Source organism: Ixodes scapularis, unplaced genomic scaffold (assembly GCF_016920785.2).
Source record: "Ixodes scapularis isolate PalLabHiFi unplaced genomic scaffold, ASM1692078v2 PGA_scaffold1__304_contigs__length_218370807, whole genome shotgun sequence".
In the NCBI taxonomy this organism is placed as follows: domain Eukaryota; kingdom Metazoa; phylum Arthropoda; class Arachnida; order Ixodida; family Ixodidae; genus Ixodes; species Ixodes scapularis.
The window spans coordinates 194,873,520-194,888,760 of NW_024609846.1; the positions used below are offsets into that span (position 1 = coordinate 194,873,520).

At 48.6% G+C, this 15,241-nt stretch overlaps 2 pseudogenes; both read left to right on the forward strand.

Moving 5' to 3' along the window:
* Positions 1–453: 453 nt before the first annotated feature.
* Positions 454–2,526, forward strand: LOC115314544 (annotated as a pseudogene).
* A 446-nt stretch (positions 2,527–2,972) lies between these two features.
* LOC115314545 lies at positions 2,973–8,329 on the forward strand (annotated as a pseudogene).
* Positions 8,330–15,241: the final 6,912 nt, after the last annotated feature.

Below are 15,241 nucleotides of genomic sequence, written 5' to 3' on the forward strand. Positions count from 1 at the left end.
AAGACACTATAACCTAGTGTGGGTCCAGACAAGAGGTCTATTGCCACCCAAGGTTAGCCCTTGCCGCCAAAGAGGGAAGAAAAAGGAGCAAGAGAAATGAGAAGGAAAAGAAGGAAACAGGACAGGTAAAAGTGAAAGATCGGAGGGGATAGTAGAAGAAAAGGCGACTAGACTGAATCATCCTGGTCGGGCCTTACCAGGACTCCCGTCAACGAGAAGCAGGGGCCGAAGTGGTGTATTGCCTCACTCGGGGGGCCCCGAAGGGTCCAAACCTACCCCGGGCTCGGCTCAACCACCAGGATGCCCTTTTCCTCGGACACTGGAAAGCTACGCACAGCCAGACGTGGGCGGGCGAACCCGCATCGCTCGGGGTCCGTGGAGACGCCACTCTCCAAACACCTGCTTTCACAGGTGCCCCCTCCGGGGGGGTCCGGAATCGGATCCAAACCTTTAATGTGCTTGCAGACCCACATCAAGTGGTACAGGTCCCCCCATTTCCACCCGCAAAAGAAGCAAGTTGGTGAAGGATGGAGTCGGAGGCACCATTGATAGAGCTTCATTGGCGTCTTCATGGTTCCTGTCTGCAGACTTCTATAGAGGTGCTCCTCCTCCTTGTGAACTTTGAAGGTGGCGCTGGAAGAATCATTCTGGCTTCCCTGATTGTCTTCAAGTATTCGTTGTACTTCGTGTTAAGGTCAGGGTAAGCAAGGTAATCAAGAACCTAGTGGTCCATTTAAACAACTACTGGTCTAAAGGCGAGTGCCCCAAGCCTTGGAAGGAGGCTGATGTCAGGCTCATACCCAAGCCCAAAAAGGACCTAAGTTTCGACAACCTTCACCAATATCTCTGACCTCGTGCCTTGGCAAAGCCTTCGAGCGGATCATCAACTCGAGGCTGGTGGCGCACGTGGAGAAGCAAGGACTGCTGTCACACACGCAGCTTGGCTTTCGTCCGCATGAGTCCTCCCAAGACATACTACTGTGGCTCTACAAGGACCTTCTGGAGAGACTATTAAGGACGCAGACCAGAGCAGTCCTTGCCCTGGACCTCAAAGGCGCTTTCGACAACGTCACTCACGAGGGCGTCCTGCGAGGTCTGGCGAGCATCGAATGTGGCCAGAAGACCTCAGACTAAATCGAGAGCTTCTTGACAGACGGGACTGCAATGCTGAATATCGCGAGTCACACATCAGACCCATACCAGCTAGGGTCCAGGGGGACTCCTCAGGGAGCAGTTCTGTCGCCACTACTCTTTAATCTCGCACTCAAGGGACTACCAGATATCCTTAACAACATTCCCGGCATCAAACACGCCATCTACGCCGACGACATCACCATCTGGTGCAACTCTGGAAGCGACGCCCAAGTCGAAGAAAGCCTCCAGAGGGCAGCGAATGCCGTGGCCAAGTACGTTAAAGACTGTGGCCTTCAATGCTCCCCCCAAAAGTCAGAACTGCTGGTGTTCAAGAACCCGTACAGCAGAAATCCGGACCTGAACATCTACATCGACGGACAAGAAGTACCCAAGCCGAAGGAGGTAAGCATCCTCGGCCAGATCCTCACCCAGTCGGGAAAGAAATCTTAGCACTATCAACAAGCTCACCACTTGCCCGACGCACGTCGTCGGGATGCTGAGGAGAATCGGGAACCAGCGGTCCGGACTCAAAGAGGAGGAGGCTATACAACTGGTATATGCCTTCGTGGTATCTCGGGTCATGTACGCCACTTCGTACCTGAGACTCACTCAGACCGAAGTCAACAAGCTCAATGTCATCATTCGGAGAGCTTTCAAGTGCGCCCTTAGACTACCAGAGTACGTGGCCACGAGGACCTGCTCAGCACGGGCCTCTACAACACCATAGAGGAACTCTCGGAAGCCCAGCGAATATCACAAATCAAGCGCCTCAGCGAAACACCGAACGGAAGATGGCTCCTGGAGCGGCTGCAATTGGCCACACCGGGCGGCATATTACACCAAGAAACAAAACAAGAATTAATATCAACTGTACGAGGCAAGATCGCGGTCGAGAAGATCCCAAGGAACATGAACTTGGAAAGGAACGCCAACAGAAGAGTTCGTGCACATACCATATCCAGGATATAGAGCAAGAAGCCCCGAACCCTGTACGCCGACGCGGCCATCCTACCAAGAGGCAACACCGCCACCGTGGCCGTGGCCGATCCTCGTGGCAACGGGATGAGGACGGCGTCGGTTAACACGACCCTCACAGAACAAGCAGAAGCCGCAATTGCTCTGGTTGCCACAGGTACTAAACAAAACCACATCACCGTCACCACAGACTCGCAACGGGCGTGCCGCGACTTTGCCAAGGGTAAAATAGGCGAAGAGGCGGCGAGAATCCTTTCCAAGGCGCAGTTTACGAGCATGAAGATCGTCTGGGCACCAGGTACCGCGGGTGTCAAGGGAAACGAGGCGGCAAACGCCGCAGCCCGAGCCTTTCATTCACACCGGGACTCGTCTGCACCTCAACCACACTCCCCTAACCTCAACACATTCTACAACTTCTTTTTTGCATTTGGAGGGTCAGTGCACAAATTATTTCAAATGTTAGCTGATTATCTGTGTTAAATAGCAAGTTTAGCAGATCGCAAAATATCTTGAGTTGCTCTAAAGAACTGTGAACAACACTGCGTTAGTTTGAGACGTATAGAATGCATCAGTATTTCCGTAGTCTTACCAGAAGTTAGCAGAAACATGCACTGTATGTGCCTGATTCATTCTCATTGCAGACAATCACAGTTTCTTAAGGTCGTGAAGGCCACGGAGAAAACCCACAGGACCAGGCGCGCATGCATGTTAGCATCGCAAGTGACCATGGAGTCCCTACGAGTAACGCTGGCGTCAGCACGGGACCTGATCACCGACCTCCTGGACAGAGGAACAGAGTACGACCTTCTCACTGGGAAACTGAACCAAGACCTATTGGAGGTAATTAGAAACAGTGGTATGCTATGCAAGTGTTAGCAACCAAGTTAATTCTTCTGCATCGATTCTTCGGCATGATCTGATTTTTGGGTCAGGACGAAGACCACCCCACAGCTCTCAGTTTCAGCCATATTTATCGACTTCCCAGCCTTTACAGCCTTATTGAAGCTTGTTTCCGTGGAAGTGTCGCAGGAGAATCAACGCATATCCTTGCCACCATGAAGGAAGCTATGAGGGAGAAGAAAAGAGAATGTGTGTGAGCTCATGACTAGATTCTAGAGCAAACAGAAACAGAACTTGCTCAAGTATGCTACGTTGCCGCAGAACCAGAACCAGCCAGCAAGTTTAATCATACTACATGCCATCAAGAAAGAATGCGTCTTTTATTACCTTTGTGGGTACATAGTGTACTCATTTGCAAAGCACGCAAAATGCACATTGTGCCTAGAAGACATTCAGTCAACACAGGCAGATTACCTCGCGGCATGAATGACTCATCAAAGAGTACAAGCGAAGGAAGCCTCAAGCATCCTTCCCACAAAACATTTGTGATGTTTAAGAGAATCGAACGGCATATTGCTTCAACTTTGGAAGCAAGACGCCCCTGTGGCGACATGTTCTGGGTTGTTCTGGATGCCCTAAACGACTGTTTGGGCGCGGTGCCGAAGCGTCACCGCGGTGCATACGGGACGTTTCCCACAATGCACCGCGCGGTTCCGCCGACTGCGACGCCGACGCCGCTCAAGCGAGAAACAAGCGCCTAGGACGTGCGCTCTAAACATTTGATGGTGCCAAGTGTATGGCGCAGAATGTACGGGCACCAGACCATGGTCCGGAGCAATGGCGGCAGATGTGACGTCAATGCAAGCCATGTATAGTATACTGTTCAAGGAGCCAGAACAGTATCGCATACAAAAATAAGCCTGCATGATATTCGCTTGATTGTAACTAGCCAATGAGAGATAACTGCTAGGAATATTTTTCCAGGGCTGCTGTGCCGCCTGTTGTATGTATTTATTCTCAAAACAGTTAACCCCTGCACTCCTCCCACACAGTATAGTAGGGAAGTTTGTTGAGATAACTTGACCATGAGTTTAATGAATAAAACCATGGAAAATATTAAATGGGGTGTGTGAATTGCAGTATACTACAATTGTAATTTTTCGTTCCTACAAAGTGTTTCAATAGCGACACTTAGCCAAAATCAAAGCCTATAAATCGAACATCCTTTACAGCGCATACTCAGAGTACTATACCTGCAACCTGTAGACAATACGTTGTTAGCTCATTTGTTTAAATTAAATTGCCAGTTTATCAGATATCTGCATTAAACTTTGTGGGAGCCGAGGGTGAAAGACGAGGCAGAGAGCACGTGACAGGCGGCCTGCCGAGAAGTCACGAGCTGGCGCGAGGGGGTGCGAGCTGAGCGAGGCTGGTAGCTGGACAAGGAACGACGGAGCCGGGGCTGCCTGGCCTGGCCCATCGAACCCTGGCGCGGTCCACCAGCGAGGTCTGGAGCAAGACCGGTGGAAACGGCAAGCCCGGGCCATATGACCTGGGCAATGACGATCCCGGGGTGGTTCCGCAGCGAGACTCGGGCATTGATAGCCCGGGACAGCCAGCCTACACAGCGCTGGCTTGAAAAAGGCGATCCGCAGGCCTGGACACGGACCCCGACTGTGAGCTCTGATCGGCGGGCGACAACAAGGGCCGGTGGGCCCGGACTACCGGCTCTCGACGACGGGCAACCGAGAGGTACAGTAAACCCATTCGCTGTCTTCTCGTTGCAGTGTGTAACTCCGTGGGTGACGGGCGGAGCGCATACCGATCGGGTGGCGATTATAATTAGTAGAGGGATCTCTCCGTAAAGAACCCCACATTAAAATGGCGCCCAACGTGGGGCCCGTTCGGAATGCCTCTGCTTCTAATCGTCCCCAAGGAGTCCCATGGATTCGTTAAGCGGGTTGTTCACTAACACTTACGATGCCCGTTGAGACAAAGTATGTTGGAATTTTGGTAACTTGTCTCATAGCAGAGCTCAGCAGGTGTCTCCTCGAATCGAGTACTTAAAGGTCTCGAAGGACGAGGTTGCGGACGCGCTTTCTCGGGTACCCCAGAATAGTGGTTGGCAGAAGGTGACCCAACCGGGGGGAACACGAGGAGCGCAGTTAAGATGTAAGAAAGTCGTCTTCGGGGGCAGAGGAGAGGCACGGCGGGTTCGCTGGAAGGCAGGATAGCGACTGGCAGGAAGGAAAACAGCCAGGACTTATTGCATATTTAGGATTTAGGCTTGGAGTGATGCGGTGAGCCAGTAAGCGCTTGTCGAGGCCCGGGTTGCAGATGGGTTTTTGTCAGTGGGTGTCGGAAAGATTGCGGGAATTGCAGTCGACACCGGGAACACTGGCGGACGAGATTGTCAGCGGGTGTTGGGTAAACTGGCGTAAATTGCAGTTGACACCGGGAACGCTGGCAGGCGAGTTAAGGAGCAGTACGATTTGTAATCGCTGGGCCAAGACGGCTAGTTGCTTCGCATCACTCCAACAACCGACGAAGGGCAGAGGGACGACTCTCCCTTGAGGGGGTCGTTCCGCGAAAGCTACGAAATGTTTTATAGAATACTTTTTCGGCTTCACTCTGGCCGGTCGTGGTAGTGACAGCAAGACTTTTAATAAGTTATGTCGCGTCACGACCTGGCCGGGGATGAGGCGGTAGACATTCGAGTGGCTTGTAGCTGTCTAGCTTGCCTTGACTCATGAACGGTTAAAGCGGGCTTGCTCGCTGAGCTGCCGCCCCCTCCGAGGACCGAGCAGTCCCTAGAGCTCGTATACGCGTGGACGGAACGGGACGCTGACGCTTACATCGAGTACCAAATGGTATATGTAGCCGGTTTGGAGCGCGGGTATGAAATATGGCCGTCCCGCCACAGGCTTTGGATCCATTCGCTTGCGCAAAAGATGAACTAGGTTTACATGATCGTTACCTATTCTGAAGGAAGCTCACGTGTTGAGCAACGCAGCTAGTGGTTTTGCCGCATCGCTTGCTCTGAGGTGAGAAGGGCACCCGAGGTACAAAGACGCGTGCGTCTTGTCTTACTTCAAGGCTTACTCAGCGAGATACAAACGAGGAGGCTTGCCCGGTTCACATCGCTGACTTGAAAGGATATTACCGTTGTCGGGATGGGGAAGACGTATAACATGAGGTTGCGGTAGGACACAAGAAATCCCCTGTTCTTGGCGACCCAGGAGCGAGCTCTGGAATGCAGACTTGCTGAAATAGCCGCATGGTACACAAACCCGTCGGCAAGGTATTTGGCGGAGGAGGCTATGGCCACTGCCACAGTCTGCGGCAGAGTACTTGTTCGTTGTGTGTTGTTTTAACACTTTGTTCTGCGCAGAATAGCTTCTTGGAAAGACTGCCGTAGACGGCGTAACCCAGGAAGCCCACCGGAAGGGAAAACTGGCCCTTCGTTTTCCCAAGTGCTCAGGGTGGCTGACAGTTGTTCGGCCTGACGAACGGTTCAGGCGGGCAGTTCTAAGCCCGCTGTGACCTCTAAGCGGAACGGGACAAGTCCGTCTGCGTCGGCCGGACCAGCTTAGAGCAAGCCCCCTACTGCATCGCGGTGAGTGGGACAGCGAGCGACAGACAGGTCGGCAGTGTCTGCCGGCTTCGCTAGCCACCACCACCTATGCCGCTTTCGGACGCTGCAACGTGGCCGCTCCGGCAACAGCAACAGCGGCCGCCCATGAAGCATAGCGGCTCCCTGAGGCTCATGAAGTCCCCCGAAGTCCGGACCTTGAGGGGGGGAGAGTGCGGGAGCCGAGGGTGAAAGACGAGGCAGAAACTGAGATAGAGGCCAGGGAAGACACGAGAGAAAGAAAAGGAAATCCATTTCCTAGACGACCATCATGCGTTGAAGGGTCATCGTCCAGCAGTGAAGAGTGGCCTCAGGTATGCATCTTAAACTTAGGCTAATATAGCTGGCTCAGCCACAGGAGTAGCTATTTTATTGTTGCTAATATGAATGTATCCGAAAGGGCCTTAGTCCTCGCAAAGACTTATGATAGTAAGGATTATAATCTGGTAGACTTCCTGAACCTCCTTAAATACTTGACAGCCGTCTCTACTCGAGCATAACATCAGCATGCATCCACATTCTCCTCTGATGCCGTGTGATCTCGCATGCAAAGCGACATTGACGGTGCTTAGCATAGTTCAACTTAGCTCGGCATGTCTCGTTGACTAAGTATCCAAGCAGTGGTACGGTTATGCACGCGACGTCTGAAGGAAGCCAACATCAACTTATTCACGTACGTGAGAATATAAGGCAGCAAAGCAAAAAGGAGAGGGTATGCGGAAGCTCGTTGATGTTATTCTAGAGTATAAACAACCCTTTTCTCTCATATAGAAGCAAACATTATATGGGACATGTACCATGTGGTTACTGCTGCAGTTAAAAACTGGCCATAAGGCCTTGATACTTGTGAATATGGCAAAATGCCTGCTAGTGTATTAGTTGAAGGCAGTACTCGAAATTATAGTATTTCATTTCAGGTGAGATCAGCCATACTACTTAATGCAAATAAGTGTTGTTGTTTTTTGCGTTTTATTAAACCGATCTGGGCACTTACTCGTGCAGGAGCAGAGAAAACAGCAAAGGAAAAGAGCCCAGGAGAAGCAACTTATCGAGGTCTTTAAGCAAAATCAAGCGAGAACACATCACTGCACGTCAAGCAACAGCGCAGAGCCAGCCAAGGGCCATGAGGAGATCATGCGCCAGCTGAAGGAAAGAGTGGCCAAGCTGGAACAGCAGAACTCAGCTCTTCAGGCAGCACTTTGCGGCAAAATATTTTAAAAAGGTTTGTGGGTCCAACGGCCTAACCATGCATTCTTCATATTTTATTCTTTGTCTTTTTACACAAATTGTCGAAAGCGTTACTTTTCTTTGTCGTGCTCAGCAACATGGAAGTAATATTGTGAGTGCGATATGGTCAGTGCACAGAATGGTTTTATAGTATGACTGTCACATAACCAGAAAGTCATGTGATGCATGACCGTGTCTATGTTCACATGGCAATCATGTCAGCATCACTTATGAGTTCTCTGTGCGAAGTCATCATATGGCAACTTTGATATCATATGTAAGCTTAGTGATGTAGGTGTGCGAAATTCTGGACATGTAAAACGAAGGCTGTTTTACATGACCTTTGCAATCAGGCCTCATCAAGCTAATGTTTGGTTGGATTTTTCAGAATGTGAGCAGGTATCACAAGGTGTGGTCAAGCAGGCTGCTCGTGTGGCCGCTAAGGCGGCGGCAGCAGTGGCAGTTCATACCCAGGAGACGTTGGGTGCGGCCAGGGAACTATTCAGGTGGTCTCAACAGTAGCCACAGGTCGTGCTCGCACCCAGGAGACATCAGGTGCGGCCAGGGGAAACTACGCGGGTGTCCGCTACAGGAGCCACAGCTGCTGGTCACACCCAGGAGACAACGGGTGCGGCGAGGCAAGTCGGACTGGTAGATCCTGTTCTAGCACGGGCTGCTAACAGCGAAGTTCGCCAGAACACTCCTCCCCAGGATGATGGTCCATAGACTTTTCAAGCCGTGGGAGATAACGTATTTCTTTTGAAACATGTATCAGACATAGTAGCATACTGAACACATTGCTGCACCAAATCTTGGCATTGGAGTCAACACTCTCATTGTGTACCCTTTTAGGAGTACTTGGGCCATGACGCCTCGATGGCGAAAACTCATTTTGACGACCTCATCAAGAAGGATAAAGATTCCGTGTTCATCAGAGAGGCCTCCGTGGCACTCTTATCTATTGCGGGCCTCTTGGGAAGGAGCGTCACAGGGACGTCGTGGAACAGGACGAAGAGTGCCCCAAAGACTGCGGTGATGCTGTCCCCTTGCTGGTGCTCACTGGTATGGTTTGTCATGACATTCCGAACTGCCTAGTGCCCTCTATGTGTGTGCCCGTGACTTTGTTAAAAGTCCCTCGACCTACACCTGTTTGTGGAACATGAGTTGACTCTGTCTCCTTTCCAAGTACTCTTTTGTTTTTTGGGCACTTTTTTGTGTGGGTGGGAAGGCCCTTTTTGATGGGGCAGGGAGACAAGATGAGAAGGGGCACGGTCACATTTCTTTCGATCAGCATGTGTTAACTTATGTTTCAGTGCTCATAGAAATTCCGCATAATCGAGCGTTTTAAGGAACCATTCTTGGACATCCCATACAGTATGATGAACCCTCATGAGCAGTTCGTACCGAAGGAACCATCATACCATATCGGACGTGCAGAAATGGTTTTCGAATTAATTCAATTTCTTTCAACTTTGAATAAGTGTTTTAAGGTGGACCATAACTCAAATAGAGTTTGCTTACTGAGCTGTCATCGCATACCAAAAAGTGAATTTGGGTGCGGAAATGCCAGATTTCGAGCTGCAAATATTCTGTGTAGTTGAGCCCTTGCGGGTATTTTATCAGTAAGATACTTGGCATGCGTAAAAACTTTCCGAGTGTTGCAAAGCCACAGAAAATGAAGAAACAGTTATCCAATGTGGATCGAACATGCATATGACAAGTTATATTTTCCGCGCCCCAAAAGTGGATATGCTTCTGCCATATGGGATCCAGAGCAAGCCTACATTATAAGTAACATCGAGTCCCTGCAGAACCGTGCTGCGCGTTTCATTTGCTCTGTCTACTCTCCATTTTCCAGTGTCACCGCATTAAAAAATCAAGCCGAGTTGCATGACCTATCACATCGCCGTAAACATGCCCGTCTGTCATTATTTTAAAGCTCTATCACCATGCATCGACTCACGACGATCTTTTTACACCCCGGATTATTTTTCTACGTCACGATCATTCATTCGAAGTAGCGCGCATCAAATGCCACTCATCAAGTTACGCACGATTATACATACTACGAACCATAATCGACTGAAACAACCTACCGGCTCATATAGCAACTGAACTAGATATGTTTAACTTTCAAGAGCTCGAGCGTAGTTATACTAATACTTAAGGCTCCCTTTTATTCCTTGTTCTCATTATGTCTTTGAATAATTTTTGTGTTTTATCTGCGTAATATTATATATTTGCTTGCCCCCCCCCCTATGTAATACCCTCATACAGAGGGCCTTTAGGGGTATTTTGAATAAACATCCAGTTCCAGCCTTGCAGGTCACAAAACGGTAACTTAATTGTCCTAGTAGCCCACTCTAAGGGGAGATCAAAAACTTTTGATACATTGTTGTCTAATTTTTATTTATTTAGAAAAAATACTGAAATTGAGCGACTCAAGAACATCACACTCCAATTATGGCAATAAACCAGGGGTGGCCAAACTGCGGATCGCGAGCCACATGGCACTCTTCGCGGGTCAAAGTTGAAAAAAAAGAAAAGAGGTAGAGGTGAGTTCTGGCGTATTTTATCCCGTCAATCTGCATATCACGTTCTTTTTCCCCGAAGATGTAACTAAACGCGAGAAAACACGAAAAACCTCCGACCAGTCATGACGTTATACTAGGATTTTTAAATTGGCCAAGCACGTGTCGCTCGTGTGGGCAGCGTGTGCGATCGCAGGCTTGCCAGGTATATTTTTCCGCACTGACACCAGTCGGAACTTCTATTTCTGACCTTTTTTGAAAACAGCAAGAGTGCGCGTGCATAGCTTTGACAGGCGCGCTTGCAGATGCGCGAGAGCGGCGATTCCGAAAACCCCTAGTATGACGTCACGCCCCGGGGAGGGGCTGCAGCGGTACTTCAAAAATTATTTTCTGTAGCCTCCGTGCACCAAATCGAAAAATAATGTCGACAATCGTGATCCCGGAGGCCAAATGACGATTTAGGTGTCTTTCCTTAAATGCAACACTACTTCACTTTCCCTTTAGAATAAGCTCACTCTTGGCAGCCTTGTACTACACTGCCTACATACAGCTGAACTGCTTTTTGACACAGAGATGTTTCCAGTGACCTTGTTTCCTTAATTGTTCTAGAAAAATATTTCGAGCAGTATACTCATAACAGCCGTCAGGGGCAGTGGCTAGCTAGCAAACCATGCATTTATTTTTGTTCAGCGGTTGAAGAAACATTTTGTAGCCTCGTGTTATTTGTTGTAGTCGACAGTTATACTTGTCCCCTTTGGAAACCACTGTTCACTCCACACCGTTTTTCGATAAAAGAAGCCCCCCCCCCTTTTTTTTCCTTTATGGTTCTCCAAACATTCATAGTTTTTTTCTGCATAATTCTATCTCACTTTGGCCACCAGTGCAATCAATCGAACAATGAGTGTGCTGTATAAATTACATAAAGAAGTCAAAAGTAGCAATGCCACATCAGAAACGATGGCAGAAGTATGCAACTAAAAGACAATGAGGCAACCCTTCCAGTCAAGGTGAAAAATTGCTAATGAAAACAAACTTTCATTGTGTTGCTGGGAAACAGCTTGGTATACGAGTAAATTGATGCAATCAGGTAGATATCCGCCCCATGAGTGCAAAAATTAGCAAATAAATTAGCATACTTTTTATTTTTTAGTTTACCTCCCATTGAGTTTACTTTTAGCACACAAGTATGACTGGTTCTAAAAATCTAGGACCACTCGTACTTGTAGAGCTGAGCAAACAGAACAATGCCATCTATGTCTAAACACATGCATGGGTTAACACGCCCACAGAGCTTGTGCAATACCTTAGTGGGCCGCTTGTGGGCAAACTTGAGGTGTCCCACTCTTCCAAAATCAGATACGTCGTAGACATTTGAAACTATGTACGCGTTTTGGCTTCCACTCTCGTCTCTTGCAGAGAGAATATGTTCAACTCTGACATTATTATCTCACAAATTCAATGCCGTCGAGTCCCACTTTGTTGGAGCTCAGTATTGTGGGCTGTGAAACAAGTGCCGAGCAACACGTGCACGGTCCAACTCCACAAGGTCCTGTGCAACTTCCAAGGTCAGCTCCTCCTCAAGTCTATGCAGATATTGCGGCAGCTGCCTTTACTTTCCAAGAAGGTACACGTCCCCCGGCTTGTTGTGCCTCCTCGTCGGAGGATGTGCTTGGACCTCGTTCGAAACCATATTCCTCAGCTCATAAAAGCTGTTGTGGAGAAAAATGCGGGACAAGATCTGGAAGGGCACACCATTCGACGAGGAAACAAGCTTCAACAGATGCCGCACGTTCCACTCAAACTGGAAGCAAGATAGCATCTATAGCGGCCCATGGAGGAGCACAGCTCTTGGAAGATGCATGAGCGTGTGCAAGTTTGAGGTCATGTGTGCTTTTCCGTAGAGCAGTGGTTCTCAAACGGGAGTCCGCGAAGGCATTCTAGGGTCCTGCGAAGCTCTGCCTCATCACTTAAGCCCGGCAATAAAAGTCGTCTTTTTTTTTTCAGATCGAGAAGAAATTTTTTTTCAATTTTCGGACTAGGTTTTTTTTTGTGTATGTGAAAAAGAGAAGTCTAATTCACACTATCCCTTAGTAATATCCATTTTTATATCATTATTATGTCTAACCTATACCTTTTTTCTCCCCTCACCACAAACGAGGTCCTCCATCATTTCCGCCAATCCACAAGGATTCCGCGAAGCATCAATGGTCGAGAACCCCTGCCGTAGAGGAACTAAGCCTGCACGACAAACTTAGTCATCTTCTCTGTGCTCAGCTCGACATCATCTAGACTAGAGCTTCCATCTTAGTTAGAAGATAAAAAGCGGATACGAAGAGCTCAAAGCGCTCATAATATTGAGCTTACAGTATTCCCTTCAAACAAGGAAGGCAGTAATAGAACAGCCAGCATTGCATGCAGCTGCTTTCCAGTACTTCCTCAGCTTCAGGGCTCCCCGGCTGTCGGTTTAAGCATTGTGGCGGCTTCAGGCTACACAATCGCTCGATTACAACGGACTGCCGCGAAAGGTGTCCAATGTAGTCATCCTCGCCTACACCGGAAAATCACAATTTTGCAAACTGACGCCATCCTCTGAGAAGGGCGCAGTGCATATAATATGAGTCAAAACCCCAGACTATATCGAAACCAGTCACGTTCAAGAGTGGCGAAGGCCCCTCGCCACCGCGGACTGCTTGCTTGGTTGATGCAGCTTCTGCCATGTTCACAACTCTTGTGAATGTCCACTAAGCGCGATTTCGTGTTCAGGACACCACCATGTAATGTCTATGATCACAAAAAAAAATATATAAGCAGCCACAGTTTTGTGGGTGCCTCTTTACGCGGTGGTTGATTCCCTGACTCACAGATATATGTCTGCCTGGCTAAGGATAATCATCGCCACTAATTGTATTTATCACGGTAGATTCGTTTTTTTTTTCTTGGATAAACTTGGAGTTAGCAGTATTTTTTTTTCACACCTGCACCGCTCATACTTCCTCACGAACGCGTAATGTTAAAGCACGCGATGCACACGCCTGTTTCTAAAAAAAAAAAAACAGAAAACCCCTAGACAGGATTTATGCCACAATGACTCTTGAATCTGCCCCAATGAACATCGCCTGCCCAAAAATGAGTTCGAGAACAGCTCACTATGGCTAGGGTACCAGAAAAGTAAAGACGGCTGACTGTCGATCTGTGCCTAAAAGAGGCACCCACGAATCCGCGTTCAGCGAACATTGCCAAGCGCTGTGGTGTCGTCTGCTCTGCACCTGGCAGACAACAAAGCGAGGGTGTGCTCGTGCGCGAGAAGAGCAAGACCGCCTCACAGCACATGTGCGAAGTTTCGGACGGCACCTACTATGCAGCGCTGGGGATATGGGACGGCTAGAGTAACTGTACATGCTCCGCTTGCGGAGCAGAGTATCGCAATAGAGCTCCCAGGGCGGCTATGTTGTATCCAAAGCTGCCATGCGGGAAGCAACCATCGCTTCTGCAGGGGTCCTGGAGGCGCAAATGGCGTGGCTGTGAGACGGCATGTTACGGTGTGCGGAGCGGAGAAGGTAGTCACTCTTTTTTTGTTTGGCAACAAACTCAGTGGCGCCTTCTATCCGGTAGCCCTGGCGCACTTCTGGGACGTGTATATTTTCTAAATTTTTACACATCATTATTTCGACAGAAGAGTGAATTATGTGTAAGAGTGGGTGTTGCGAGGTTCTTTGTGGTTAATAATTGACAAGATACGATGTCCTTCGTTTTTCATAAAAAACTTGTATTTACAAAAAAAAATCAAAGAGTTCATATGCTTATACAAGAAGAAAAGAAAACTTAGTTAAAGAAATGAAAGAAAGGAAAACGCATCAGTCACCATGTCTTTGAATCCCTGTGCAGCAGTGTGTCTTGTGCTGTCGTTGTCGGCCCACGATAGTGGCTGGAAGTCAGGAGCGGGAGCGGTTGGCTTCCGTCGGCGGCCCCAGAGTTACCGCACCAAGCGCTCGCGCTGTAGGAAGCCGGGGGCAGCGTAGGTTTCTATACGCTGCCCTCGCTGGAACAGGCTGCTGGTCAGACAGTAGGAGGCCGCCGATTGCCCTGGCCGATGGTGTTGTTCCGCTCTCTGCACGTTCTCTTCAGCCAGTCCTTTCACGCGCTCTCTGCACGCACTCTCAAAACTTCCCTTCTTCGTCATCTTCCTTTCTCCCTCTGGGCCGATCCATGGGTTGACTTGCACTTCTTTTCCACATTGAGTCACATAATCACAAGGAGCCCCCTTTAAGTTTTTTTTTTTTAAGTACCAAAAGAAATTAGACACACACAAAAAAAACCAAAACCATGATGATGTGCGCAAGTTCGTCGCAGCCTAATAAGATAACCCGCACCGACATTCTCACTTCTTTAAATGTACTCCACGCGAAACGAGTACTCTTGAGGCATCAGACCCCAGTGTAATACTCGGCTGTTAAGTTGTTTCGCCTTGTTTCGATATTGTAAAGGATGGTGAGTCGCCTGAACAACAAAATGCGTTCCATACCAATACACACGAAACTTCTCTATTACCCAGACCATGACCCAGGAATGTTATTGTCCTCATACCGACTTCGCACTTCATGGGTTTAATGTAATACCGGCTTATCGCATTCTCTCAAAAAACTGCTTTAACGTCTCCATACGTTCTCCAATTTCCTTGCAAATACGCTCCCAAAAGTGCATAACCCGAGGTATATTACTAGAAACAAATTCTAACGATAAATTATTACAGTTCATTCTACTTTGCACTCCTCTCAATCGTAATGAATGAATCGTAACGAAGAATCATTTGAATCCACTACGCTTTTTCTAACGCTCGGTGATAATGCCCACCATCGTACCAAAGCACTTCATACGCGACGAAGAATTTCCTGGCAGTTCTCAA